The 15,689-nt window shown below is 41.0% G+C and overlaps 1 protein-coding gene across 4 annotated transcripts in view; it reads left to right on the forward strand.

Moving 5' to 3' along the window:
• The first annotated feature begins 351 nt into the window (after positions 1-351).
• The window catches only part of D2HGDH (D-2-hydroxyglutarate dehydrogenase), a 719,825-nt gene continuing 704,487 nt past the window's right edge, over positions 352-15,689 (forward strand). Inside the window, exon 1 of one of the 4 annotated variants that reach the window (XM_044069611.1) lies at positions 352-894. The gene's annotated coding sequence lies outside the window, so the exon portion shown is untranslated. The other 3 variants (XM_044069612.1, XM_044069613.1, XM_044069609.1) reach the window with 3 other exon arrangements.

Raw genomic sequence — 15,689 nt, forward strand, 5'->3', positions numbered from 1 at the left:
CTCTGCCACGTCAAGCTCTGACTCCTGCCTTTTTGTTAATGCCACTGTCTCCAACCCATGTAACATAGCTGGTCTCACTACCCTCTGGTAGACCTTCCCTTTCACTCTTACTGGTACTCGTCTGTCACAAATCACTCCTGACACTCTTCTCCACCCACTCCATCCTGCCTGTACTCTCTTCTTCACCTCTCTTCCACACTCACCATTGCTCTGAACTGTTGATCCCAAGTACTTAAACTCATCCACCTTCGCCACCTCTACTCCCTGCATCCTTACCATTCCTCTATCCTCCCTCTCATTCACACACACATATTCTGTCTTAGTCCTGCTGACCTTTATTCCTCTTCTCTCCTGTCCGACTTAATTTAGGGTCACCAACAGGACACTGTCACTGACAGTGAAAAACATAAGAATGTATTTGATTGCGCACAGTAATATTTTACAACAATCCCCTCCATTTGCTTTAAGGTACATGCCCAGAATTCTTGACATGAAAAGCTGGCAATCCTACTCATACTGCAAGAAACCTGGACAAAGCCTAAAATAATGGAGTGATAAAGGCCACAAAACAGCGGCAGATTTTAAATGTTGGACTTAGAGAATTGCTAGAATAACGGGATTTGTTAGCATGCGTTTTCTGAAGGATAAAGTCTGAAACTCAAATGTATGTCATTATTTACTTATTTCAGTCTTTGGTGGTTTGCCAGAAAACTCCAATTTTTATGAGTAACAATAATATGAGGGAGAAATCTGAACAGTTGAGAATTATTACCCTGTTGCACAGGGCCACAATCGTTATGCTGTTACAAAACCTAACGTCCGGAAGAGGTGAATTTAAGCACAACTACATTTCTGTGTGCAAGCAGCGTCAGAAAAGGAAAGTCTGTCTGCAAGGTCAGTCGTTTTTAGATTGCATTAACAGTTTTCACTTTCCGTACATTGGGGAAACAGCGGGTAGGTGGCAACCGTTTTTATTATTGTCTATGAACTTTTGGAATAGGCGTTTAGGGAGTGTTTTTTGCGGGGGACAAGAAGGCGGTTCGTTCACAAGATGTGACGTTAAAAGTATCTGCAGTTGTCCTTCACTGTGATTTATCTCTCTTATTATTTGAAAAGACAGAGTTGGGTATTTTTTTTTTGTGTGTATGTACTTTATATCCAAGTGGAGTAGTTTCAAACTGTTTTTACTAGCTGGTTCTCTGTGCGCAATTGCTATAACATTTCCCTGTATAAAGGATTATCACGTGAAGTTTTATAACTTAGGGTGTGCTGTTTTTATGACAGACTAGCATGTTTTAGTATGGGCTTTCTTCTTATTCTGCATGCTATGTACTACATCAGATGTATACGTTTGAATTGTGTTACAAGGTATAGGTGAAATTGCTTCCTTTAGCTGTCGTTTTTTTAGATACAAAAGCTGGACGTCACTGTGCAGAAGGTAATTTGTGTGCTTTTTGTTTTTGTCTTGAAGTCTGTTGCAGTCTGATAAACACGCCTAAGATGAAAGGTCCTCTTACTTTTTTGTACTATTTTCATATGTATTGCTTGTAGAAGGATTGATATTGAGATGGAGAGACTAAAGAAAACAGATGTTGATGTAAGATCCGTGTTATTTATTAGATTATTCTGGTCGTTTTTGATATCTTGACACATTTTCATGCTGTCCTTGTCTATGAAATGAACGCATTTTTAACTACTGCTCTAATACATCTCAGATTGATGTCTTTAATTAGCGAGCTCATTAATGTTTGTCATTAACAATGCAGGTTTTGGCGTCACAATATTTTACTGAGTTGATTGGGCAATGTTGATAAGAACTGTAACATTAACTCTGTTAAACTGACATCTGGTATTTTCTGATCCCCCACTCCATAATTCTTCCTGTTGGTTGAGTGAAATCTACTAATTTCCCTGAGCTTCTGTTTTAAATAATTTAATATCTTAGCCTAGTATCAACCTATGAAATCTGCCCTAGGGCATTTATAAGCCTAGCCAGAGTGTGTTTGGCTTTCGCCACCCTTTTAGATTAGTTGACTGTGCCTTTGTATAGTAGGTCACAGAAGAATAGCCCTTTTAAGTTTAGTTTACTGTGCCTCTGTCTAGTAGGGACACAGACGTGATTCCAGGGGGTAAACCTAGGATCTCCCATCCATTCGTCAAGATTTCTTTTGAAGAGGGTCAATGAGGGGCTCTGCCTAACATGGATTGGGATTTGGTTAATGGATTGGGATTTTGTTCCAGAGTGAGGGGAGCCTCTGGGATATGAATCTGTCCCTCCAGCATGTCCTATTTATTTCTGTGCTGAGGTTTAGGTCCCTGGAGCGTGTGGCTCTAAGGGATTTGGATTTTCTGAGATGGAGCATGTCCATTAATTCAGGGTTTGACATGGCTTTATACGTCCGGCAGCGATCGCCTCTGAGTAGGCAGTAAGCAGCTGAGTAGAGCTGGAGTTTCTTTAGCCTAACTGAGTAGGGCATCTGTTTGAGTCCCTTGATCCTCTTGGTGAGGCACTTTTGGGGTCTTTCCAGTTGCTGTTGGTGTCAGGTAAGGTACATCTCAAAAGGGGCATTGTATTCAATTATGGGCCTGATAGGTGATGAGTAGAGGGGCACAATGACCTCTCTTGATGTAGATGTGAACCCTTTCGTGATAAGGTGGGCTATATAGGAGGTCTTTCTAACCACTTTGGCAACATGATTGTCGAAGGAGAGATTGCTATTTACTTGGGTCCCCAAATCCCTAATTGCTTCTTCCGTACTTAATGGATTACCGCCTATGTGGTAATTTGTGGGCACTTTGTTTTTTCCAAAGGGGATGACTATGCACTTTTTGGCATTTAGTTTTAGGCCATGGCCATGGCTATGGCACCAGGGATATACTAAATTAACTTTGAGATATCTTTGTAAGGTTACAGAATCTGTCGAACTTGTACATCAGAGAGGTCAGGCACATTTTAGTTGCTATTTGTCACCAAGCCTGACCATCAGGCTTTCCCCTATTAGTTGAGATTGTTCCCCCAGTTATGAGGTGAGGTAAGAGTTGATTGGAGAGGCTCATGCAGTCGGCTCTGGTGGTTGTTTGTGACCTTATTGTATTATTATCAATGAGGGCATTATGCCTTTACTTGACCCTTTCTGTTGTGTGAGGAAAATGAGGGCATTATGCCTTGACTTGACCCCTTCTGTTGTGTGAGGAAAATGGGGTCCGTATGCCTTTGCAGTGGGAAGTACAGTTCTCTGCTTTCAAAAATGAAACTTGCTACCAATCAATGGCTTTGTTAGCCAAATTCCCACCCCTAGGCTCTATCTGCTTCCCTCTCTGAGGGAGTGGCACTTTGACCTGCTTTGTCTCCTGCCCATTCTTTCCATGCCAGTTTTTTAGTCAGTTGAGTTTTTAATTGAACACTTAGCTGTCTGAGTAGTCGGGCATTGTTTTCGACTGCAACTAGTAGGTAAAAGAATCTTTCCTGGGGTACTACACCTGTCAAGAGGACTGGACAAGATTTTTTGTATGGTAGTTGTAAATGATTTGAGTTAATGTCGGGAGTAGGCTGGATGATTCTAAAACATGTAAGCTAAGAGGGCCACTCTCCTTATTCGTATTTCATAAAGTTGAAGCTGTTCTGGTGGCTTTTTGATGTCACTGTTGAGAAAGTGGAGTTATGCAAATAGAAACTAATTTTATTTAATCTTTATTATATTTGTTTGTTTACTATGTGAACTCATCAAGTTTTGAGTGTCTCTTTTCATTGTGAACTGGGAGGATTAATTCTTTTAAGAGACTTGGCACAAAGTCATAAAGGATGGACATGAAAACAGAAGAGATCAAACCTAAGACTACTTTGACTTTAGTACCCACTGACTTTTTGATAACCTAAAGGAATAAATTGCACCTTCACCTTCAAACAGCAATTGTGAGATTTTATGTAGCCTGTTGGACTTCTGTCCATGCCTGATTTTTTTGAACTATTAAAATTTCAGGATTAAGATTGTTAGGAGTTTGTCTTAATCGTCTGGTTATGCTGCCAGTTTATGATCTGAGAAAATTACATAAGTGCAAATTGAACATTTTCCCTTTTGTGTGCCTTTTATCCTGGACCTGGCTTGATCACTTACCAACCCAAAATTATTCAAAGCAGCTTTAAAGGAACACCTCAAAAATCATTGGTACTGCCACTGTAGGCAGCCACCGTAAAAAAAAATACCCATTCTCTCCCTCTTTCTCTCTTCTCTATCCTTCATACTATTCTACATTACATACCCCACTCTCCTGTAGTTCCACAAGTTTTCTATCCTCAACCTCCAGTCTCATATAAAATCTAACTTTCTTATGCAACATCCCTATCTATGCCTAGCCCCTTTTCCAACCTTCCTGTCTCCTATACTTGATTCTTAAACCCCCTCTGTATTATCTCCACAGTTTACTTTACTATGCTCTGTAAAGCCTTACTACAAAACTACTGTTTAATCTTGATTGCAATGTAAATATTGTAAATAGTTTTCTGCTTACTGTATTGTTAGAATATGATGTGTAATCTGTATATGGGACTGCTATATTTGTACTCAAATGGAGCTTTTCTCCCTGGGTCACTGCTGAGAAAGGGCTTCTCTGCCCAGCCAGACTAATCTAGTCAAGAAATGTAAAATAAATAAATAAAACAGGTGTGCTAGATGATGTATTGATCCATTTGTTTCCCCCACTGTAGCCTATATGTAGTACCTCCAGAACATACATCAGCATTGCCTTCCCATAAAAATGCAAATCACACACCCACCTTCATTGAGGCTCTCAATAAAAATCTACCCAAACAACAGAGATCTCCAAGGCAGAAACGCACTTGAGCACCACACCACAATGCAACACTAATCACGAGACACATAACTCTCCTAAACAGTGTGCCACTCAACCAAAGCCCCTAAGGCAAACCAGCATGCCCAACACACTAGTCATAGGTGACTTGATAGTGAGGCACACTGATGTCCCACTCACTAGGTTGGATAAGGAGAAAGTGACAGTCAGCTGCCTGCCAAGTGTCAGAATCCGCCACATAACGCACACTCTCTCGGGTTCCTCAACAACAGGTACAAATATGACTCTGTCATTGTACATGTGGGTGTGAATGACCTGAGACGTACCTCCCTGGACTACATGAAAAGAGACATGGAGGAGCTCTCTGATTATGTAGCCCAGGTGGGTATGACCCTATCCCTGAGCAGCCTCCTACCATCAAACAGAATGATACCACAGTAAAAGCAGAAAATGATTGGTTTCAACAATTGACCAAGTTTATGGTGTCATTCTAAGGGGATCCAGGATCTGTCTGCCTGGGATGACATGATTGATAGACCTCGATGCTTTGCCAGAGATGGCCTGCATCTGTCACCCCTGGGCTTCCGGATACTGGCCAGGGCTCTTGCCACCCCTATAGTGCCCTTTTTAGGTGGTTTTCCAAAGACTAAATTACCACCGTAACAGTTGCAAACAAATGCAGTCTGAAGGTCATGCACGCTAGAAGTCTAAATCTCAAAATGCACTCGCTCGAAGCACTCCTTAAAATGGAGAACATCGACATTTCTGCTGTAACAAAGACCTGGTTCAAGGCAGCAGAAAACACCCCTGCACTGCCAGGCTGTAACTCATTCCACACCTTTTGGCCTCAGAACTTGGACTGAAGCTCCAAAGGCGGTGGTGTTTCCATATTCATAAAGGATGTGCACACCTCCAGACTGGTAGCCCAACATAATGCATCAGAGATACTTCAGGTGCAGCTAACATTGGGTAAGACCGCGATTCAGGTTGTAACCTGCTGTAGGTCTCCAACTATGTCTCAAGACTCACACTCCAAATTCCTAAGCACCCTGGAGATTGTTAGGGTCCAACCTAACACACTCATACTGGGTGACTTCAACTACCTCTCCATTAACTGGGAAAACTGTTCATGTACCGGTACACTTGCCCAATGGTTTCCTAGAATTCATTAATTCCAATACCCTGGACCGGCTCGTTCTTACCCCCACTAGAGGTAGCAACATCCTTGACCAGGTTATTACTAACACTGGCGACTGTTGCTGTATACCAATAATCAACTCCTCCCTGCTTAGATTTGACCACAAACTAATCACCTTGGAAATCCAACCCCCCCCCCCCCCCAAAGGTAACCATTATGAAAAATTTCTCTAAAGCTAACTTTGGGCTCCTAAAAACAGAGGTGGCTAACTTCACAGCACCCATGCAGTTGGAGAACAACTGCATGACTGCCGAGTCATACAGTTATGCCCTGTATGAACAAGTACACAAATGCATGGATCTCGCCATACCCAATAGAACCAGGATGCTTTGTCCAAAAAAGGAAGCCAATCTAGTGGTCCCCTGCCATAAACAAACTCTACAACAGAAGGAGGAAACTGATGCGAAATAAGGTGAAGTCCCAAGACTGGAAAAACTCTTATCAACCTCAACAAAAAGTTGAGATCCCTCATCAAATCATCTAAAGCTAGTTATGAAAACAGAATTGCAGCAGATAGTAAAGACAACCACAAGCCCTTCTATAGTTATGTAAAGAATCTCCACAGCAATACCCAGATTTGCTCGGAGCTGTTGCACAATGTCACCGTCTACACCGAGCCAACAGATGTTGCCAATATACTGGCTGACAGATTCAGTGCCAACTTTACCCATCTCTCCCCCACCAAAGGACCAATCGCAATGCCAGTAGATTGCCAGGCACCCAGTATTACTGCTGCACAGGTTAAAACAGCACTGTCCAAGGCCAAGAATACCTGTGTACCCTGTTCAATCACAGCCTCACCTCTGGCTTTGTCCCTACTGAATGGCACACTGCTACAGGCATCCCTGTTCCCAAAGGAGGAGCGACTACAGACCCTGGAAACTGTTGCCCTATTAGCCTGATGTGCAAAGCTATGGAACGCATCATCATGGACCTAATAAACAGGGATGTAGGTAATTTTCCAACTCTGGATCCCACACAGTTTGGTTTTATTAAGGGTAGATCATGCCTGCTCAACCTGGTCGACTTCTTTGAGTCAAGTCACCGAGCTGTGGATGAAGGCAAGGTGGTTCATACAGCCTACCTTGATCTGGTCAAGGCCTTTGATACCATTCCCCACTCAGGAATCATAGAAAAACTCTAAGCTAGGCATCAACCCCTATATCACTAGGTGGGTTGCAAACTGGCTCACAGGTAGAGCCCACAGTGTGAAAGTAACTGACTCCAAGTCAGACTGCTGACCAGTAACGATTGGAGTCCCACAGGGTTCGGTGTTGGGTCCACTCCTGTTTGGTATATACTTCTCTGAAGTCCAGGCCAGCACGAAGGGACTCTGGCTGACAAAGTTTGCAGACTATTGCAAGTTGGGAGGCATAATTAACTCCCCAAGTGATGTTGAGATCCTACAGAAAGGCCTTACTGAGACCAACGACTGGTGTCAAACCATGGCCTTAAGAACCAATGCCAAAAAAATGTGTCGTCATCCCCTTTGTGAAAAATCCGATTCCCATGAATTACCACATTGATGGTAGTCCACTGAACACAGAAGGCGTTATAAGAGTTCTGGGAGCACAGATTGACAGCAACCTCTCTTTTGACCACCACATTGCCATTGTGGTCAGAAAGTCCTTCTGTGTGGCACATTTCATTACTAACGGTTTTGCATCCGGGGAGAAAGAGGTCATTGTCTCCCTCTACTCTTCCCTCATTAGCCCAGTCATCGAGTACAATGCCCCATTTGACATGTCCCTCATTAGACACCTGCATCAACTGAAGAGGACACAAAAATGCCTCACAAAGTGGATCCTAGGCCTTAAACACTTGTCCTATATGGACAGACTAAAAAAAAAAAAACTCCAACTATTCTCTCTCTCATATTACCTGTTAGAAGTGCTGCATCTAAAGAAATCCCAATCCTTCCGCACTACACGCTCCAGAGACCTTAACCTCATCACAATCAGCAGAGCAAGCTGGAGGGACAGGTTCATAACTCTGAGACTGCCCATGCTATGGAATAGACTTCCCATACATGTCAAGCGGAGTGCCTCACTGGCCCTTTTCAAGAGAAATCTTGAAGAGTGGATGGGAAATAGAAAATTCACCCCAGGGATCACGTCAGTGGCTCTACTCAAGAGGCACTGGGAACTAAGGTCGGATGGCACAATGCCAGAGTAATCCTATGAGCTAGGCTTGTAAATGCTCCAGGGCCAATAGCCTGGTCCACACCTATGAACCTCCACATCACCCTGTGTGGATGAGGTGCCCTACTTATGGAAGGGGAATAAGTTATTCTTGGTCCTTTCTTTATGCAAACTAAGAGAGAGAGTTTAGCATTGGTGGGTTGCTGTCTGAAACAGTCTTTTTATGTATGTTTTTAATTAATTTTAATTTTACTTTTTTTTTTCTTTTAGACCAACCCTTTCTTGTAGCTGTCATGTGTATTCATTGAAGTGAGGGTCTGTTATATCCTCACATCCACACATGTGTGTGCTCACTCCTGAACTTATGGGGTGAAAGCTACCGGTCATGATTTGGCAAAGCCAAGAGTGTGCCATTGTCTCCATGTTGCACACAATGCACCTCTTCTAACAGAGCGTGCTGGCACTGTTTTCCTTCTCCAAGTTGGGTAAACAGTCATTAGGAGCTTCTGATAAAAGGATGGAAGTGAGTAGCCAAAGTGCCCAGGTCACTATCTAGTAATGGTCAGGACTTTATATGTATGTGTCACATGGCTGGCTCACGTAAGTCTGAATTTTGTTAGCTGTGCAATGGAATGTTTTAACTTCTGACTGACCTACTTTTGCAGTCCTGACATATCGAACCAGTGTGCATATTTTATGCGTTAGACTGTGCTTGACAACATTTAGAATCTGTATGCGACTGATGCTCTTAATTTTTGTGAGTGTCATTTGTGTTAGGGCAAAGGTGGAAACTTGTGTAACAGAGGGGCATCTGTACAGATTTTGTTCCCTTGAGCTCTGCTTAAGAATAGAAGGAACCTGTGTGAGAAAGTTTTGTTCATGCAGTTTCTTTTCCTTGCATTGTTTTACAAGCTTTCATTATAAAATTATGCTCATAGATTTTTTAGAATGAGCCTTATTACTGAAGAAATGAAACTGTATAGAAGGAGCAAGTATGAAGATATAACTTATCTGCAGGTTTGTTAGTGCAGCACTGGGAGCTGCTTGAGAAAAATATGTTTTTGTTTGCCTGAGATTGTTTTATACAGTTTTTGTAAATTACATTTGTGGGAGAGAGGGAGGGACATGTACTGATGTTTGTCACCGAGCTCAGTGAATGTTGGAGCAATGGTGTGTTTTAAAAGGGGGTATGGACAGAGATTACAGGGTGACACAGTGGCTCAGCGGATAGCGTTGCCGCATCACAGCAAGAAGTTCCCCAGTTCATTTCTCGTCTGGGGTCCCTTCTGTGTGGAGTCTTTTCCTCCATGTGTTCACATGGGTGTCCTTTGGCTTCTCCAATTTTCTCCCACATTCCAAAGATATGCAGTAGACGGACTGGACACTCTAAATTGGCCACAGGTGTTTGTGTGTGGTGTGGATAAACTACCGTGGTAGGGCTAGCCACCCAGGTATATAAACCTAGGCTCTAGATGATTGTCACTGTTGAAATGACACCCCAACCCCATGTGATAAAATGGGGGGAAATATGAGTTTTGCATGGATGGACAGACAGAAATGTCAGCTTGAGTTTATCACTGTAGTTGAAAATTAAGTAATAAGTTATGAAAACAAATGACTTGTAGTAAACTCTGCTAATAAAGATGTGGAAAGGTGTGTGCATTTTTTTTTATTACACTGGGTTACTGCAATAACAGGAATCTGTATCGGGCCAAAATGTAATGTTTATGTGATTGTCATTCTGAATTTGGTTAGTGGTGGGAAAACTTTGTTGACAGAAGCAATCATGCACATTTTTCAGCTTGCTTGGACTTTGATACTCAGCAGAATTTTGATAATCTAGCAATCGGAAATTGTGAAAGAGATTCATGAATACAGATGTCAGTCTAGGCCTAGGTACTGCTATAGTAAAACATATGAAATGAACATGCATGCAGTTGAGGTAATTTAAAGTTTGGTCAACGTGGCAGTGGAAATTGTGTAAGAGGGGGCAGGCAAGTACTTTTCTTTTCTGTTTAATATAATGCTGAAAACCTGCTGTATGAGAGAGATAGATGGATGCAGAACATTGAGGGGGTTAGTCATTTTGTGCTGATGCTGGCTGGCACTCTCCTTGGCAATCAGTCTGTGTCAGTGCTGGCCGGAACTTGACTGGACAGCCCACCCAGTGCATACATTCTCTCTACCTCTCTGTTTGTTTTTTTTTTCTTTTTTTCTGTAGCAAAGTATTGTTGAGAGCTGTAGTATGTTAATTGTCATTGTGGTAGTGCTCACAGATCATTATGCATTATTGATGCAAGTTATATATTTTTTATCTAGGGAAATAGTACGTGGGTTGTAATGGCCTATTTATATATTAAAAAAAAAAAAAAACAAAAACCCTGCCAGCAGAAAAGAAGCCAGTAGTGGTGGCCCACCTTGGCACACCATTGAGAGACCATTTGGTGCAGATGGCTTATGTGGTTGTGTTTTTATAATTTCTGTATGATTCATGATTTATTTGAGTAGATTCGTTTTTGTGTTGATAAACAGGTTTGGTGTTCTAATCCTTCATATTCCTGTTGTTACTGGACATTTTGTAATGGCAGCGTTGCACATTTTGGTCTGTTAGTGACTCTGCACATAGTTGTGCCTGTTGACATAGCAGATCTTTACTTGTAAAGGTCTGTGGTCAAGCTGTGCATATATTGCACTTTGTTTATGCGTTCCTCAATGTAAAGGCAAGGAAGTAGCTTTATTTTGAAATTTTGTTTGAAAATTAGAATATTTTTATCATATCTGGAGGAAGCAGTCAAATGTGCGAAAAAATCAGTACGGTGTATGTTATTTGACTTACTAAAAAGCAGTTTTTTTTTTTTATTAAAAGATGTCCAACTATGTCAGTGGAAGATGCTGTGTGGTAATGTTTGTCCTTTCTCGTCCTTCATGCTCTGACTTCATGTATATCATCTGTCCCAAATAGTCTTAAAACCATTCCACTGATCCTTTACCACTGCCACGTTCAATACATTCTAAGGATTCACTCTTCTAGATCTTTGAAAAGCTATTTCCTTCGATCTGCTTTTAATTTCCCACTTCGAGTCATGTGTACCCATTTCCATCTTCTATACCTGTGCCTGATAATTTTATGTGTAGTGTGTCTTTTGCTCTTCTGTCATCCTGTAATAATCTATACATACGTGTATTGTATTGCCATTCTCCAAAAGTGAACATTACTGAATTCAGTGCACCATCAGAATTTAGTTGACTGCACGGTTGGTCACAAATACATAAAAATAACAAAAAAGGTGTTTTTTTTTTTTTGGGCAGAGGAAGCCCTCCTGCCCCCCCCCCGTGTGTGGGGGTGGGCAGCAATCCCTACACTCTCTGACATGCTACTTGTATATAGCAACATTATTGTTGTTGAACAATGGGAAAAGTCCTTGACCCCTCCCCCACTGTTCAATCTTGAACGTTTGAAGTGTGAGGATGTTGGAGAAACCTAACTGCAACTATGCGTATGTATGTGCATTATATGTAGTGTGTTTGAGAGAGGATGTATTGAATTGTCTAAACACAACTACTGCATACTACCACACATCCAAAAACACAGCACATTCAGTCAACGCTCTGTCACACATACCTGCAGTACATACTAAAACCAAACACCTGAAATGTGTACACTCCTACACCACATGCATACACACCCACACACACAATAATGCATCGCACTGCACACCAACAAACTGCCCCACTGCACACCAACAAACTGCCCCACTGCACCTATATATATATATATATATATATATATATATATATATATATATATATATATATATAGTGTTTGTGTGTGTAAGTGTATAGTGTGAGATATCACCATCTGAGGCACCTGGCACCGGTGCATACACACCCACACACACAATAATGCATCGCACTGCACACCAACAAACTGCCCCACTGCACCTATATATATATATATATATAGTGTTTGTGTGTGTAAGTGTATAGTGTGAGATATCACCATCTGAGGCACCTGGCACCTCCTCTCTAATGTTTCATCCAAAGGACAGCATAACAGGAGTGCAGTACTCTCTCCTACTCATATGTTACACTGCTGTGCCAGTATTAGAAAATGAATAAGGTGAGAGTGTGTGTTTTATTCTCTCCTTTTTTTTCCCCCCATATATATGCCAAGCTAAGCATTTTGAATGTGCGTTATACAATGGGAGGATGAGCTCAGCAACCCCTAGAATCAGTCCTGTAACTACACCCCAGCATCCTGCTGGCCACAGCCATTTTGCACCGTATTCCATAATTACACTTTTGAGTAATAATGCACCAACATAGGATTCCCCCTTCAAAATGTATAATGTTGCATTTTTTTTTCATCAAATCGTATATTTCACTTATTTGAACTCCATGTTAGCATATCTTGTTTTGTTGCAGACCTCCCCCCCCATCCATGAGTACTGCCCCAATGATGATACAGATATTAAGGGAAATTGGGCTTTAATATCAGACCCTAAAACATCCTATGCCAGCATTCCATCTGACAGTCAGTCTGTGCTGTTGCCATGCAGCATTTTATAAAGTGCAGTACTTCTGGGTGTCCGACATAGACAACAGTATGTGTTCTTTGCTGCTATCAATTCTGGATGATCCTTTATTCTTTTTTTAGAAGTATCTTTTTTCTGTAGCCAGATGGTGCGGGGATATGATCATGTGTATCAACATTTGTGTGGGAAATTTTGGTAGCTAGCATGGGACCCAATACGCTACTTGACACACCAGTGCTAGGTAGTATGATACAGATGGCTGTAGTTAACCCTTTGATTAATCATTTTCTAGAAGCTTGTCCCTAGGCTACTGACTTTCTGGTTATTTTTTCTCCTTGTATATAAATATTTTTATTTTCAAAACGGCTTCGCATTTTAATATTTCAAGGAATATTGCATGTGTGTGTCAAGCATATATCCTCTTATTCTTTATCAGTAATGAGCAGTTGCATCTTTAATTTTAACAAAAAAAATCATTCTTATTGTGCCATAACATATAAAAGTAATATAAATACAGCCAGTACTGATGCATATTCTTATCTTCCTATTGAAGCATCGGCACTCAAAATGCCAATTGCAAACAAGCCAAAAAAAAAAGGGAAGACAAAAGCAGGAGAATGAGAAAATCTGTTCTCTCTAAAATTTCTTTTTTTACAGGGGGACATACTCCAAATTACATTAAAGCAAGTAGTAGGTTAGATATTTTTAAGAACAGCCTGGAGATTTGTTATGAGAACATATGTTTTGGTATATTGGCAAGCTAGAAGGGCATTAATGCCCGTGCTTGAAATATCTGTATTTTATTTTGCCTTTGTTGACTGGAATAGTCCAACTGGATATATGTCCATTTTCAGTAGAGGCCCAGAGAGAAAAGCTCCACAAAACACAGTATTGTTTATATTATGTGACATTTTACAAATGCAGGTACATTACAGATTTTTGCCATTCTTTACATTTCCTCATATTTGTGATTACAGAATCATAGTACATATCGGATATGGTTAGCCATACAAAGATATGTCCAATAACGTTAGTTTAAATATAAAAGCACACTCTCTTAATAGTTAGCAGAAAAGTAACTAGCTTGTACTGGTGTGGTGCTTAGTACCCAGAGATAAGTGAGGTAGTTAGTCAGGGTTAGCACAAGGGCATAACCAATGTGATTTAAGGTATGGTTTCAGTTTGCTTTTAAATAGTGTTATTGAGGAAAGGGAGGTTAGGTCACTGGGGAGGGAGTTCCAGGTTTTACCCACAATATTGGAGAACAGAGTCACCAGCCATATTGTTAGTTTTACCTGTTTGTACAAGTAGTTTATTTGACGAGTGTAGGGTCTTGAGGTTATTAATGGGGGTGATAATTATAGGTGTGTTAGGTTGATACATGATCTTGTGGGCAACTGTTAATTGGTTAAATAGTAGTAGATTTGGCAATTCTAGCCATCCTAGTTCAAGATTGTTACAATGATGGGTTCTGAAAGCAGACCCAATTGCAAATCTGGCAATATTATTGTAGGAGATAGCCAGCTTGTTTTTATACAGTTTAGTATATATAGGTGAGGCATAGAGAAGGGTAGAGATTAAGTGGGTATGGGCAATAGTGGCCCTGGCTAGTGGAGTCAGAAAGGGTTTGATCCTGTAGAGGGATCCTAATTTTTTGTTGACAGTTTTTATAGTACTGTTAATATGGGAATCAAAGGTAAGGTTGCTATCCATTAGTACCCCGAGAAGTTTCGTAGTAGGATCAGGAGATATGATAGTACCATTGCTTGATATAACGGTAAAGTTAAGTGGGGAGGCCCTATGAGTGGGGGTGAATAGTAGCAGTTTTGTTTTTTTGGGGTTCAAGATGAGACATCGGTGTAGAAGCCATTTCTCGACTGCACATTTTGGGTTAGGGACTGTAGGTCTGATGGAGAAGTGGCTGAGCATATTAATATGGAATCATATGCATATTGGATGCAGGTAGCTTGCGGTATTACAAAATGTAGGCAATTTTATAAAAAATAGAAAATAGGAGAGGGCCTAATATGGAGCCTTGTGGGACACCAAGGGCAATTGGGAGGTGGGAAGTTAAGTTGTTCTCCCACAGTACAGCCTGCTGTCTGTTGTTTAAGTAGGATTGGAACCATTGTATAGCCAGTACGTCTAGTGGCAGGTTTTTGAGTATGTTTATGAGTAAGTGGTGGTAAACCATATCGAAGACTTTCGAAAGATCACTAAAGAGGGCTGAGGATAGAGTGTCATTATTGCAATTTTTGTTAACACAGTCAGAAGGATAAGAGAGCAGAGGTGGTGCTATGAAATGGCCTGAAACCATGTTGGCAGTTAGCTAGTAAGTTGTTTTCTATTAGGTAGTTTTAACAGTTGTTTCTGAATGCATTTCTCCATGATTTTTGCCAGTGGAGATAATATGGCTATAGGTCTATAGTTTGATAATTCGTTGGAGTTACCACCTTTATGCAGGGGGATAATATGTGAAATTTTCCAGATTGATGGGATAGTTCCTTCAGTAATAGTTCTATTAATCAAAATGGAAATGGGGTAGGCTATGGCTTTTGCAGCTTTTTGCAGGTATTCTGCAGGTAGTAGATCTACAGAGAGGGTGGTTGGTTTAAGTTTTTGAATAAGGGTGCAGACAAGGTATGTAGGAACAAGTTGAAAGTGAAATGATGTTAGAGGTGGTCGGCGATGAGGTGTCAGGGGATAGCTGATTGGCAAGAGATTGAATGGTGTCTGTGAAGCAAGTGTTAAAGGTATTGGCTATTTGCTTGTGACTTGTCGTGATCAGAGCCTAAAGGGGTGGGTGTGACTGAACGACCTGGGTGTAAGAGTTTATTAATGCCTGACCAGAATTTTTGTCGTTTGTTTTGGTGGGTTTGCTGGAGCTGAAATTTAAAAGTTTTTTATCCAACAGTATGGCTTTTTTTGTATCATTTCTTAGCTGTCTAAACTTTAATTGATCTGCAGGGCTTTTAGTAGTACGCCAGTTGGCCCAGACTTTATTTC

This window comes from Protopterus annectens, chromosome 4.part0 (assembly GCF_019279795.1).
Source record: "Protopterus annectens isolate FY-2018-M chromosome 4.part0, PAN1.0, whole genome shotgun sequence".
In the NCBI taxonomy this organism is placed as follows: domain Eukaryota; kingdom Metazoa; phylum Chordata; order Ceratodontiformes; family Protopteridae; genus Protopterus; species Protopterus annectens.